The sequence below is a fragment of the Bombus fervidus genome, chromosome 3 (genome assembly GCF_041682495.2).
Source record: "Bombus fervidus isolate BK054 chromosome 3, iyBomFerv1, whole genome shotgun sequence".
Classification (NCBI taxonomy): Eukaryota; Metazoa; Arthropoda; class Insecta; order Hymenoptera; family Apidae; genus Bombus; species Bombus fervidus.
Genome location: NC_091519.1, coordinates 18,012,700 through 18,025,916, shown reverse-complemented (window position 1 = coordinate 18,025,916; position 13,217 = coordinate 18,012,700). Strand labels below are relative to the sequence as shown.

Below are 13,217 nucleotides of genomic sequence, written 5' to 3'. Positions count from 1 at the left end.
ATTAGCCGAAAAAAGAATTCTTGTGTAACGACTGATTTGCCGGTATTATAGCATTTTTCTATCGTTCATAAAGGATTCTATCGTCGATACGACAGAAGAAATTCGAAATAAAATTTATTCGAAGCGGCATGGTCGTTCGAGAGATGTTTAACTAGTTGCGACGGTTGCGATAAAGTTTACCGGAGAAGAATCTGGACCCGGAAGATAAATCGTATCGCGGTGACGTGGTCGTAACCGCAAGTTGCTATGACACCGAGAACGTATGGTAATGGTAACTAATGAGCGAGATATGATAGCGAGGCGAATGTGTCAGTAGCTCGCAGTGCAATTAGACTTGTGTACAATGTAGTTTGATGCATGATCGAAAAATTATCGACGCTTAATCTTTGAATCACAATCGGAGATATCGTTTGTTGATGCGCAGTTAACCGATACTTTTCATACGGAGTTGTATCGATACACAAAACTCAAAGTTACAATCCTCGAAGACAGACCATATCGAGAGAGTTTGTTGATCGAGATCCAACAATCGAATGTCACCTGCCGCTAAAGTAAAGCAATCGTAACAATGTAATCGTGTCTTGCATTAAAGTACAGTATAGTCACAGGAAGTGTTCATATTTTGAAAAGGTTAAAGCAAACACGGTTGAATGATAATCCAGGCCGGTTCGTAGTTAAATGAATCGTTTCAAAGAGAACCTCTAATCCTTGGACCACCTGTGCAGCGTGGGATAGTCGGATTCCTCGTATGATGTTCTTGAATGTGTCACGAGGGCTCCAGCAGCCTAAACAACTCAACGAGATAAAGAAGCACCGGCTTGTACTCTGAGAAGCCTTCGGAGATACTCGTAGCTCTTGTATGCACTGTGCCAGATAAAATTGAAGAGGCCACAGTCGATGACATCCGGGATCTTGGTGGACATCGGTCCGGTTTCCTGATTACTCCCCCGATGACGCGCATTGTCTGGAGATATCGTGTGGCTTCCTGTTACTCGTCGAGTGCAATTTCGTCGAGTTCTCTTCTTTCTCCAACTCCGTTTCATTCGAACGGTTTCCTTTTCTTGCCGGTAACCGCACGTCGCCAACGTGATCAATTCGATGGAAGCGGTTTACATTTTAAACGATTGTAGCAGAATTAATGCGTAATCGTAGGATAAAAAATCTCGTCGTTCTCAGATAGACAGACTTCCGCCTTCGTGGAGATAGGAAAATTTAGTCGTCGCCACCGACGATGCAGTCGAAAATATTTTGGGGCAAACGCCAAGTATCGTGGCGAACGCAACTGTCTGGCGATTGAGTCACGTTCATGGTCGTAGTATCGCTTGATGATTTATGCGAAGGACTCGCAGGACTCCTGGTGATGCTGACCGCGCAGTTGTGCGGCAGGCAGGCGTGAAATGAAGCTTCGAATTTGAGAGGTCGTGGTGCTCGACTCTTCGGTGACACAGTAGCTCGGCGGGCCAATGAATTTCCGAGTTCTTTATGGAGCAACCTGAGACTGCAGAGACGAACGTAGTCCGAGAGGACGTCCATCAAAGGGTTCCAAATAATTACCGCCTCCGGGTCGCGCAGCTCCGAAAAGCGGGCTACGAGTCGCCGAAAGGAGCGCAACATCTCCACGAGACGGTGATAAGTCAGGGAAACGTATATTTTTTTCTTCGTCACCGAAAAAAAGCCTCCTTTCTTGACGCGGCTATATATCAGATCCTAAGTCAATAACATCGACCAATAAAATACTCGTTTGTAAAAGGGAAACCGAAACGATCGGTTTTATTAACCTCACGATCGGTAATGCTTTTGGAAAATGGTAAACAAGATAAACGAACGTTTAGAAAGAGAAAAAGAAGAAAAAGTATCCGATATACATTTCGATGTACGCGTCTTGCTTTCCTTCTCTTTCCCCCCGTCTTGACTCTAAGGGGTCGTTTTTCGTAAAACACAGCTATACGGATCGATCGTGTTAACGAGAACAAGCAGGACACAGAGAACGTTCGGATATCTCTGCAGGAACTTTGTAGCTTCTTCGAGTTCCAAAGTGTTTGATCGATGGATCCTCGAGCCTCGGACCGGAAATTATGCGTCAGCCTATCGTCCGCGCCGGAAGTGACGGCACGGCGCCACACCGATCACGCTACTATCTGCCGTTTTGCTGATTGCATTTTCTTTCGTGAGCCGGGAAAACTTCCGGCGTGTTTGTTTTTCGCACGGTCAGCCATCGTCGAAGGACTGGTGACAATTTCCTTAGTTCGCGACGGAAATCTCCAGCTCTCGCCTCTAGAGCTGAGAAACGTTTACAAAGTAGACAATAAAAGACGTCACTTAAGTTTGTTCGTTGAGCGTTTAACGATATTCTTTCATCTTCCGTTTCTACAAATATTCGATTCACCAAAATAATTCTACGACAGATGCAAAAACTTGAAGATTTCGAAAGTCGAATTGTAGTGAAATGCGTCGCGTGCCGTTAAGACACGCGAGTTTTAGCCGCATTCATATTCTAATAACGACATTGTGAGCGAGGTCAGATGTTGGTAACCATATGCCATTGTATTGGATCTTTCAGGTTATCGTAACTAGTCGCGTGTACCTTCAAGAAGGGGGATCCGCCTACGAGAGATCAGCAGGGGACCTGAAGAAATCTTCCTCAACGAAGAAACTGGATATCCTGGGGTCCCGGCGAAAAATAACCGTTGGTATATAGCGACTGATTTTACAAAAAATCTATTTAAGAAGAAAATGTTCTAACGTACTTTCTATTTTATCATTTTACAATCTCTGTTGATTAGTAAAACAGAAGAAACGGATTATAAGGAAAAGCGAATTTTTGAAAAAATAAATGAAATTTATGTTGATAACTATCATACGTAACGTACGTATTATTTTCATGGTGGCACAATCTTTCATCCTTCGTCGGCTGTCGATAGTAAAACGCAATTAAAGTCGACTCGTTTCCTGAAATGAGCTTCAAATTCCAGAGCCCGGTAGCTCATCAACATTTCAATTTCCGTCGACGAGCATTTCGATGAGACAGCTCGTAAATAGTCGGCACAATTTCGGCGGAAAGTACAATTTAAGGGTGAAGCGAAGGTAGATATAAACGCGAACGGGGTGAAACGAGTTTGCTCGAGGTAGCAGAAGACATGGGGAAAGAAATCGCGCTTCGAAGTTCGAAGGGTGGGCGGAATCTCGGTAACTGGACAGGAACGAACTTTCGGATTAGGACGAAATAACTGGAATTACGGGCAATCCGCGAGCTTCGAAGGACCGATAAATCAAGGGTGGAAGCACGAGCATCCGGTTGCTCGTGCCATTGGCCCGGTACACGCAACAGAGAGCTGCTCGCGTCGCTTCGGCCAATAACGCTTGCCTGACGAAATGTTGGAACGATCGAATTGGAAAAATTTTCCAGATGCTTTTCGGAAAAATTCCACTGCCCGAAGAATATCCAATTTCTCACGTATTCTCTCATCGAAAAGAATTATGCAACCTACACAGCGTTGATATGAAAGTAACCAGCTATATTGACTTTCAAGCGGAATTAGTTCGTCGACTTTCTACAAACCAATTTATGCAATCTTTGCCGATTCCCGGTATCGAGAGGCATTTACCACTATTCCGGAAGCGCATGTTTCTCATAAACAATGGCCCACAGCCAACAATGGAGGCAGCTAGATTGGCATGGTCTAACCGTAAATTACGATCGGGATCTAAGTCTGAAAATGCTCGGCGCAACGACGCTATCTACGATCGTGAACGAAGGACGACGAAAAGGAGAAAGAAGAGAAAAAATCAGCAGAGAATCTGAAACGCCCAACGGAGGGTAGATATGTTCCGTTGCATCTGTCGTCACGCCCTTTCCCGTCCGTATACGTATGTATTCGCGAATATACTTGTGTGAGTACTCGCGTGCGCACATACGTGCGAAGTCACATGTCGACCGGTCGTATGGAGATGTATAAGCAGCATCGAGGGATGTTTTTCAGTTTGGGGTCGCGGGAGAAGGGCCTAAATGTTTTATTACTTAATCATAATGTTCGGGGGCGGGTTGTCGGAGAATCTGGTGGGGATAGAACGAATAGAACATAATGCGCTGGACGGGGTGAGATCGGATGGAATTATTCCGCGACCCAATTATTCATACGTGTCGAATGGGTTGCGGAGGATAAGACTTCGGTCCTTACAGAAGAATAAATCACGGAGATATCGCGTGGGATAAGAGGAAAATGTGACACGAACCAGACAAGCTTCGTTCGTTTGCTACGCTGCTCAACAATAGAGAAAAATGTATACCGTTGTTTCTTTCTTTCTTTGTGTACCGTTGAATAATTCTTGTTAAATTGAACCTACATTTATTGCGAAATTAAATCAAAATAATATTCTGTTAAAAAAGTCAATGACATATTTATTGCTCCTAGATAAAATATAAATAGTAAATACACAGAAGGAAAGCAGTGACTGTGTTATAAAATATCATCGTCTAAAATGTTTATGGTCGAAGCCGTAAAAGTTTATATCGTAATATATATTATTTGCCACGAATTGGTTCTTTATTTTTTAAATACTACTTTTCTTTATAATACCGTAGAACGCAAGTCGCGAATTATAGATCGTGATTTTTGCGACAGATACGTCCGTGGCCTGTTTCCGAAAAGCATATTTCTCGCCTCTGAAAAGCGCGAACAACTCAATTAGCCGGATAAAGAGGTGACTCGTGGTGTTGCCGTTTTGCGACGTAAAGTAGGGAAGCCAAGAAGAGCAGGCGAGACAGAGGGATGATAAAACGGGCGAAAGATTGAATGCGCATTGACGCGAGAACCACCGTGACAAAGGGGCTGAGGCATCCCTGCTTATTGTCGCTCGCACCGCGTGAGATTTCGCGCGTGTATGCGTGCCCGGACGCGTGTGTCTGCGTGCAGGAAAGTACACTATATAACTACATTAGGGGTCGCAACCTTTCCCCCGTAGCACGCGCCAGCTGGCTCATTGTTAAATTACGGCCCCACCGATATCTGTTTGTCAACGGCGTAGAATCACGATCGTAAAAATTTATTAACTCCTTTTTGTCCTCTCCTAAGCGATAACATGACACGAGCCTGTCCATTAACGATTGCGATTGCTTTAACTCTGATCTTATCATAATTTAACACAAACTATTTAGAAGATATTTCATTGATCTATACCAAGTTACCAGTTTCGCTATATTAAAAAGATAGAAGCTGGTTGGGCCAAGTAACGTTAAATACAGTCAATGAATAAGAAAATTTCCGAAGTGGTCCACGCCAATGAAAGGATCATCCTCTAATGTATTTACACGGGGTGGAGACAGAGCCAGGAGAGAGATGTCTATGGGGGGGGGAGATTTGTCACCCTGTATACGGAACGATACGTGTCGTACACGGACCACGTTTGTATCACCATTGTCATCCGAGCTGAAAGATTAAGCTAATTTCACACATGTCCGCCCGCTTCGCGCCATTCACTTACAGTCACGCTTGACAGTTGACAGTGTCGCGTGACATAATACGAAACTATGTTCGCCTGATGAATGACTATATCAAAAGAAGACGTTCAAATGACAACCATTATTCTTCGGCCAAATTAATACAACATTTGTTACACCGAGCAAACATACGTGAGAGTTCGACGTTCCTTGCACGTTCATTTTTCAATACCTCGAGGATTCGTGGAATACCTAACTTCGTTTCACTTTTAGGAAGCAGCTAACGATGCTCAGATAAAATCAAAAAACGTCGACCGGACAGTTGTCCGTGGAAGATGGCAACATCTGCTCGGATGTGCCGCTCGATTAGTTAGGTTCTGTCCGGCTGATCGGTTGAACACGCGCGAGACACGGCTACTTGCTTCTGCAAGAAGATCCCGCCCACATCCTTCGAGGTTTACGATTACGTAATGTTCTACATGTGTCCTATGAGGACGTCCACACGTGTCCGTTTCGAGTCACATATTTTTTTCTTCGTTTCCACTCTATATTAGTTCATCTCACTCTACAAAAAAAGATATTTGTAGAAGCTTGTTTTCCATTCTTCGATATTATGAACCTGAAGAAATCAACAACTGACAATTGTCGAAGCTCGCTCCTACTACTCTTTGTATTTCAATATTGTCCAAACACAGTGTAAAATATGTTTAAAGATGTAAAGATTAAGAGAAAGAAAGTGAAGCATGTAGGGCCGTGTAATCTGGCGATGGAGCTCTGGCTCACGGTGCTTTCTTCATTCCCACGCGACCTACGACCTCTACGAATCCTTCGTAACGTCCCATCACGGTTTTGAACAAGTGGCAAAAAAAAAAAAAAAAAAAAAAAAAGAGAAAGAAAGAGGTGTTGGTACGAGGATTTTCGAGACCATCGTTGTGTCCTGGCAAGAGTGTCATTTGACACAGTCCTAAACCTGATTCGCGCCACAAGCTGATCCTCGCTCTTCTTCTCCGTGTCCTTTCCTTCCTTGTTCTTTCTTCCCTCCTACCCTCGTCTGTCTCTTGCGAACTGCCAGTTTTTGTCTCGTAGTGCTCGTTCCCAAGCAGAGAACAAACGAGAGAACCATGTATACATGGATGGACTTACGTAATTGTGTGCCCACGCAAGAATCCAGAAGCACGCGTGTAGGTAAATACTTGTGACGCGTACAAATACCATGCACGAGCGACCTGGTGTACATAAATAAACTTCCATGTACTGGCATTGACGTATTTCGTCGTACAGGTACACATACACCCACGGTTTCAAACGGGCACACGTACGTTCAGGGGTTGAAACGAGTTTGTGCGAAAATACACGGTCTGCCGATGTGTTGGGTTACACGGAGATGTGTGCGAACACGCACGAAGTCTGTGAGCGAAACTGCGAGAGGCGGGTGATCACGATTCCCAGAGCGGAATTCAATTGAAAGAGCGGTCCGCGAATCTCTCGTAAAGATAAGCAGACCACCATTCAAGGAAGAATAGAAACGTGGCGTAGAAAGACATTCGAAGCCGAAAGACATCTCCAAGTCCACCGAGAAGATAATGAACTCCCTTTTGTATAAGTTACTCGATAAAGTGGACTCTTTCTCAGGGGCAATGTTCTTGTTCACAAGAAACTGATCTTCCGCGTGAACGTGTTTAATAAAACGATTGATTTCTAGATATCGTGAAATCTTTCGATAAGAAATTGTCCAACAGGAAATGATCAAAATTGTGATTTTCTCTCGGTTAGACAGCAGTTTCTGCACACCGCGCGTCGTAACGATGAACCTAGACGCTTTTCATTGAAATAAATATGTATTTCGTTTCGAAGGAAATTCTGAACGAAGCCTGTACTGATACCAAATTGAATTCCACTGCGCATACGTATCCACCTTGCCAGAGGAGCATTAGCCTCGTGCACGTACCTCTGGGAGGACAAAATAGACGCAACAGTCGTACGTGCCTTGAAATGGCAACATGTTTCTCGGTATACGTGTTTATTCTTTCCTCTGTCACTATACGCTGGTTTAAATATTGCGAGGTATACTCCTGTGGATGGTTAGAAGATCGACGAAAGCGAGGGGAGACGCGTGAATTGGCAGAAAAAGAGACGAGAAGAATTTTCGAGCGAGCGAGCATGGCATTTCGTTTTAGAGGTTTTTCCGTGTCATCTCGTTCCCGTGAGATCATCGAGGGGTAATAAACCACATACTTGAGATAATGCGGAATGTACTACATTGCGGTAGAAGTGGCACTAAGAAACCAGAGAGAGAGAGAGAGAGAGAGAGAGAGAGAGAGAGGGAGAGAGAGAGAGAGAGAGAGAGAGAGAGAGATATGCCATTAAGATACGAAAAAAATACGCTATTGGTACGGAGCACAAGAAAGGATCGTTTATTAATCGAATACGAACGTATCGATTTTAAAAGCAAAAGGCTGTCAATCTCGAAAAACTGCGTAACATCATCCTCGGGCGCGTAAATTTTCAAGCATCGTAAAAGCCAAAGTGTCTGGCGTCGTGATACACAAACAGCGGGATACAGCCACAACTATTGTACTGGCTGTGACCAGGGAATGATCGTAAAATCGTGTGGTTATCGATAAATCTTTCGAAGCTGTCTAAACAAGATCTACGATCGACCGGGCGACCACTTCTTTTTCCAGGTGGAATAAGAGCGATCGGGGCACGAGGTGTTCCTGGCTCGACAAGGACAACCGGGGATAAGCGTTTCTCTTTAACCGCGAGCGAGCGGTAATTTAATCGCCTGCCTCGCAGTCATTACGATCCAAGCTGGTTTATGCAAAATTATGCGTCGGTCCTGCTCCAATGAAAATTCACATACCTACGCACACGTCATGCATTTCGTAGCCGATGCGGTACAACGTGGTGCAGCAACAACGTGGCAGCGCGCTAATGCGATAGACGTGCTGGAGGGTAGGGGGTGGTGGTCGTGCGCGATGTGTCGTGTGTCGTGTGTAAGAGGTTTTCCTCCTTCGACGTTGTCGCAACGTCGCCGACTAGAAGTGGCAGCGCGAGGGAGACGAAGACGGAGGCGTAGAACACGGAAAGCAGATGGAAAAGGAAGGTAACGAGGGGAGTATCGGGTGGAAGAAAGATAGAAGAACCGAGAAGGGAAGGAAGGAAAAGGGTATAGAAGGAGAGAGAAGGAAAAAAAGGAAATCTGTAGAGCTAATTCGCGTGCGAGATAACGCGGTGCCCGAGTAAGGTTGTGTGTGCTATCGTTGAAATGGTCTCCGTCGAGTCACGGAGGGGGTTGGTCAGGGCAGGGAAAGGCCACTGTCGACTTATGCCAGGGGGTGGTAAGATGATCTTATCGCGTCCTCTCTCCCTCTCCCTGTCCTTCCTCCTTCATTTTTTCCGCCACTACCTTTCACTCCCCTTCTTTCATCTTGCTCCTTCTTTCACCCCTTTCTCCTTCCTTCTCGCTAACTACTTTTATCCCCTCCTACCCCTGATGACAATATCGCGTGGCCACTGAGATAACCGGTCGTGTCATTCCTACATCGACTACCTACTTCTCAGTCCAACTAACACCGAGCAGGTTCTTCGTGTGACCGGTGTACTCTCCTCGGTAGGGACACTTTTGCGTTGCACGAGAGCCGAGTACATGGTCGAAAGCCGATTGTCATCAGGAAAATCTTACGCTTACGCTGGACACCAAGGAAATGAGAATGGAAGTTATTATGTTACGGAACAGGGGGAGGCGCTTGACGTTATCGAGAATTCGATTCCCTTTAATACTAGATTCATTAGACTGTTATCTGATGGAAGACTAGGGCCCACGTTGTTAAAGTTATCTGCGAGCGAAAAGAATGTTACGTCTAAATTACACCACATTCGTGGTACCCGCGAATTATACTCCCATGTTTTACATTTTATATCGAGAGAACTGTTAATGCATTTTTACCTACCGCGTATCTATATTTTGCCATTTATCTCCACCACGACTTCCATAAGAATATTCACCCTCGAATCTTACGCGATCAGTGATGAGACGAATCAGCGCGACAATTTATGCTATCGGTTACTAATTTTTCTACGAGTCATAGGAGGCGTCAGATCGATTATAATCCTAGAATTCTGGCCCAGTTCAATGGAAGCCGAGATTGTGAACTGACCAGCGAAAAGTGATGGTAACGTTGACGGGAGTAAAGCGCTGGTGGTAGTGGAATGACGTTGCGGGAAATGAGTCTCGTAAAACAATGCTAGACACGCGAACACTTCGAGAAAGTGGCCCGAGTTCACCCTTCCAGCAATCGTGAACTCGCTTCTGAATGTACGTTCATATCATCTCGGCCAAGTGTCCTCGACATTAATTAATGTCCTATCGATTTATCTTCGTGATTCTCGCGTTGCATGTCCCCGGTTGGTGCATGCATTTCAAAGTTATAAATGCCGCCGGCCAACTAAAAACTTTTCTTTCCACGCACAAAATGCATTCGATCTTTACGCGAACATTGGATAAAATCAACGTTATTCGCCGTGACAGCGAAGAGTTAAAAAAATCGTGCGAAACCGAGAAGAGCGAACGTTCGTTACGGCAGAAGACAAGAACGACGAGGATAGCTCTTAATGTATGAAAGTTCATGCACGAACACGCGTGCTCATCCGTTACGGTATTCTACTCTTTCTGGCTTCGCGTACGTACGCCTCCGCGAACGCTCGTTTCGCCTTGGTTCTCTTCACGCGTGTGAATGCCATACCGAGAACCGTCGAAATAAAGGAAGATTTTTTAGTTTCAATATCTTCGTCGCAAATACGACCGATGACAGTCATCGGTATTATCGCCTCTTATATAATAATTGTGTAACGATCTTTGGTAGAATATTCAAGTAACTCACCGAGCATCAAACGAACAAAAAAGCATCGACGTATAAATAACCGAACGGTCGTCGTTATCTCTCAGTACCATCGTCGTGTACTAGCTTTTCTTTGCTACAATACGTCAACACTTACGTCCTACGCTTCTAAAGTATTTTGTCTAACGCGTGAAGTCGTGGAACATCTTCTACCTTCCTTTACGTCACTTTCCGCGAATCTAACAGAGAAATAGGAGGAGGGGGAAAAATGGAGATAATAGTAAAAGAGTATAACAGATCGAATAAAACCCTTCGAATAAAGTTTTCATATGCATGGATAGAAACAAGAACAGTGTATTCGACACGGCTCCTTTTCAGGCGGGTTCGAAATATCGAAGCGAATAAATGTTGACTTTAGCTCGTTCTAGTACTCAGGCAATCGCGTAGCTCGCCGGTACGACACGTCAGTCGTATTCAGGCGCTGCGCGAGTACCTGTCTGCCGCGCGATTCGATGCAGAAGCCCGGCAGTCGATTCGCAAATCGAGAATTCGCGCACTCTTCGTGACTTTTCTACTCATTGAACGTCGACCAATGGTGAACGAGGTAACGAGAACGCGTGAAACACGGCGGATTGGCAAAAGTTTGGCGCGGGATTATGAGTAAGAAACGGATATTTATCAGGAAAACGATCGTTGTGGTGGAAAGGAATCCTGATAGCGGCGGTACGGCACGATGGATGCCTAATTAGATGATTAATCGTTCAATAGCCAGCTCCGGCAACAATGGCACGCTTATCGCTCGATCGTGCTTTTGGATGGCAACATACGGTGCCCTGAAGCCTAAATTACACACCTACACGGAGGATGAATTTTGTTGGTCGCGAGGTTAACCCCGATCGAAAAATTGTCAGATTTGTCGATCAATAATATTTACGCGGATCGTGATGGCTACGTTATACCGTAGATTAACGTTCTAGTCGAAGCGTAGGGCACGAGGAAATTCAGTACGGAAACAATTCTACCTTGAACGACCAATTATCGGTATTATCGGTAGTGGAAACGTGGCTCGATGCAGAGGGATCTAGTCGCTTTCGATGCGTTTGTCCGTCGCGGCTGATTGGCCGTGTTTGTTTCACCCCGGCCTGTTTGCATTCCACCGGAAACGGCAAACAAATGACAAACAGCGGCCTTATCGTTAATTGGCGAAGGCGAGAGCCGGAAAGAAAAGAGTCAAGGAAGACTTGCGGAATTATTGCCGAGCGTTGTTAGGGGGAGGGAGCAGAGGCTGGAAGAAAAGGGTGAAGAGGAAAACCGAAGAAGGAGCAGAGACGATTGTTCGTGCTTTCTGTTATCGGATTTGCATGGCCGCGTGCAGTTATTCGAGAGGGTATTGTTGGTATTTTAATTCATACAGCTCGAATCGATCACGTCCAGTCGTCCAATAACCGTGCAGTACTTTTCCGAACCTATGACGTCACGACGGATTAGGATCCTACGATTTCATTATCACTCCCTTCTACCCCTTCGTCTATCCTTTCGCGACGATTCCTTCCACCGTCCCGTAAGGGCTCGTTGCTCGATCGCTGGGCAGCACGATCGTGACTAATTAACTTATAACGGTCGATACCTCGGTCGCACGAAGTGATCATTTCATTAGTCGACAAGCCGGCATCGTTAGGAAAAATTCAAACTGCTTGGAATTGTTCGCGTGACTCTCAAACGTATTATGCATATATTGTATTTGTATGCAAAACGTAGGTACGTGACAGAAATTTATTGGAATACTGTGTCACCGGTGAAACGTAATGCTTAAGTATCCTTAAATCCATCCCTCGCGAGACTTTCCCGTTCTTGACGGAGCAGCTGAACGATAACAGAAACGACAGGAAATTTTCGTCAGCGTACCGAGATATAGCGAGCGACCTTATTATTCTCCACGTAGGTCGAGCGAATCGAGAAGGAAGACGTTTTTAATTGGGACTGTCCGGGGTTGGAAGCACACTGTACGAGGTACAAGAAGAAGAAGAAGAAGAAGAGGTGGGATCGGAGGTAGCAGGAGTCTCCCGCAAGACGAGAATGGACTGACCTACCTTAGGATCATCCGATCTATTCAGGCTTTTTATTCAATCGTGCTCTCTCAGGATGCGAGACAAAAGCACCGATGAAACAGAACCTCTCCCCCACGCTGCCTACCTCGTTCCACGGCACTCTGTGCGTATGTTTCGTTGGCTTTGTCTCCTCTCGGATACGACTTCCGGTGCCGCGGCTAGACTCAACCCTCAATGGGATGATGCGCCTTTGAAACGGGTGGTAGGTGGATTCCGCGATTATTCCTGCGGTTTGCCCGAAATGGCCCTCTTCTCTTTCTGCTTCCTATCAATTTCAAAAATTCCCTGTCTGTTTTCGAGCACAATGCATTTCAGAAGAAACTCTGCTTCGACGACTGTTGAATCGGAGAAAGCCACAGCCCATCGCGATCGGATATCGAACGACTAACGGGAAATCTTTTCCTTTCGACGTAAACTCCGAACTTCCGCCGTCGTTGGCAATTCTTACGAGCAACCGTAGACGAGAAGATGCATTTCGTATAGTTCGTTATAGCAGAAGTACGCGGTGTGAAGTCAATTGTCCTGGTACGCCACTGAGTCCTTCCTTTTTCCACCTCTTTCCCTTCGTATCTCGTCCGAGTCCGTTCTCGGCGAAACAGAGGGTAAGCTCGTGGATGGATGGTCTATTGTTTCATCGACTCGTGAGTCAAGCGTTAACGGATTTTGTCTTACAGATTACTAGATCCCTTGAAACTGCCTACCGTCGTCGGAGCGTGGCAGACCGTGGGAAGCAGGAGCTTTATTATAAATCGCGAACACGATATAAATCATCCCCCGTACAAAACGTTCACCCATTCCAGCCATTCCGCAGAAGCAAAGCGGCAATTCTTA

General features: G+C 45.4%; 1 protein-coding gene across 2 annotated transcripts in view; it reads right to left on the bottom strand.

Moving 5' to 3' along the window:
• LOC139998394 (transcription factor hamlet) overlaps positions 1–13,217 on the bottom strand; it is a 63,671-nt gene that overhangs the window by 41,095 nt on the left and 9,359 nt on the right. The gene's annotated exons all lie outside the window — the stretch shown is intronic.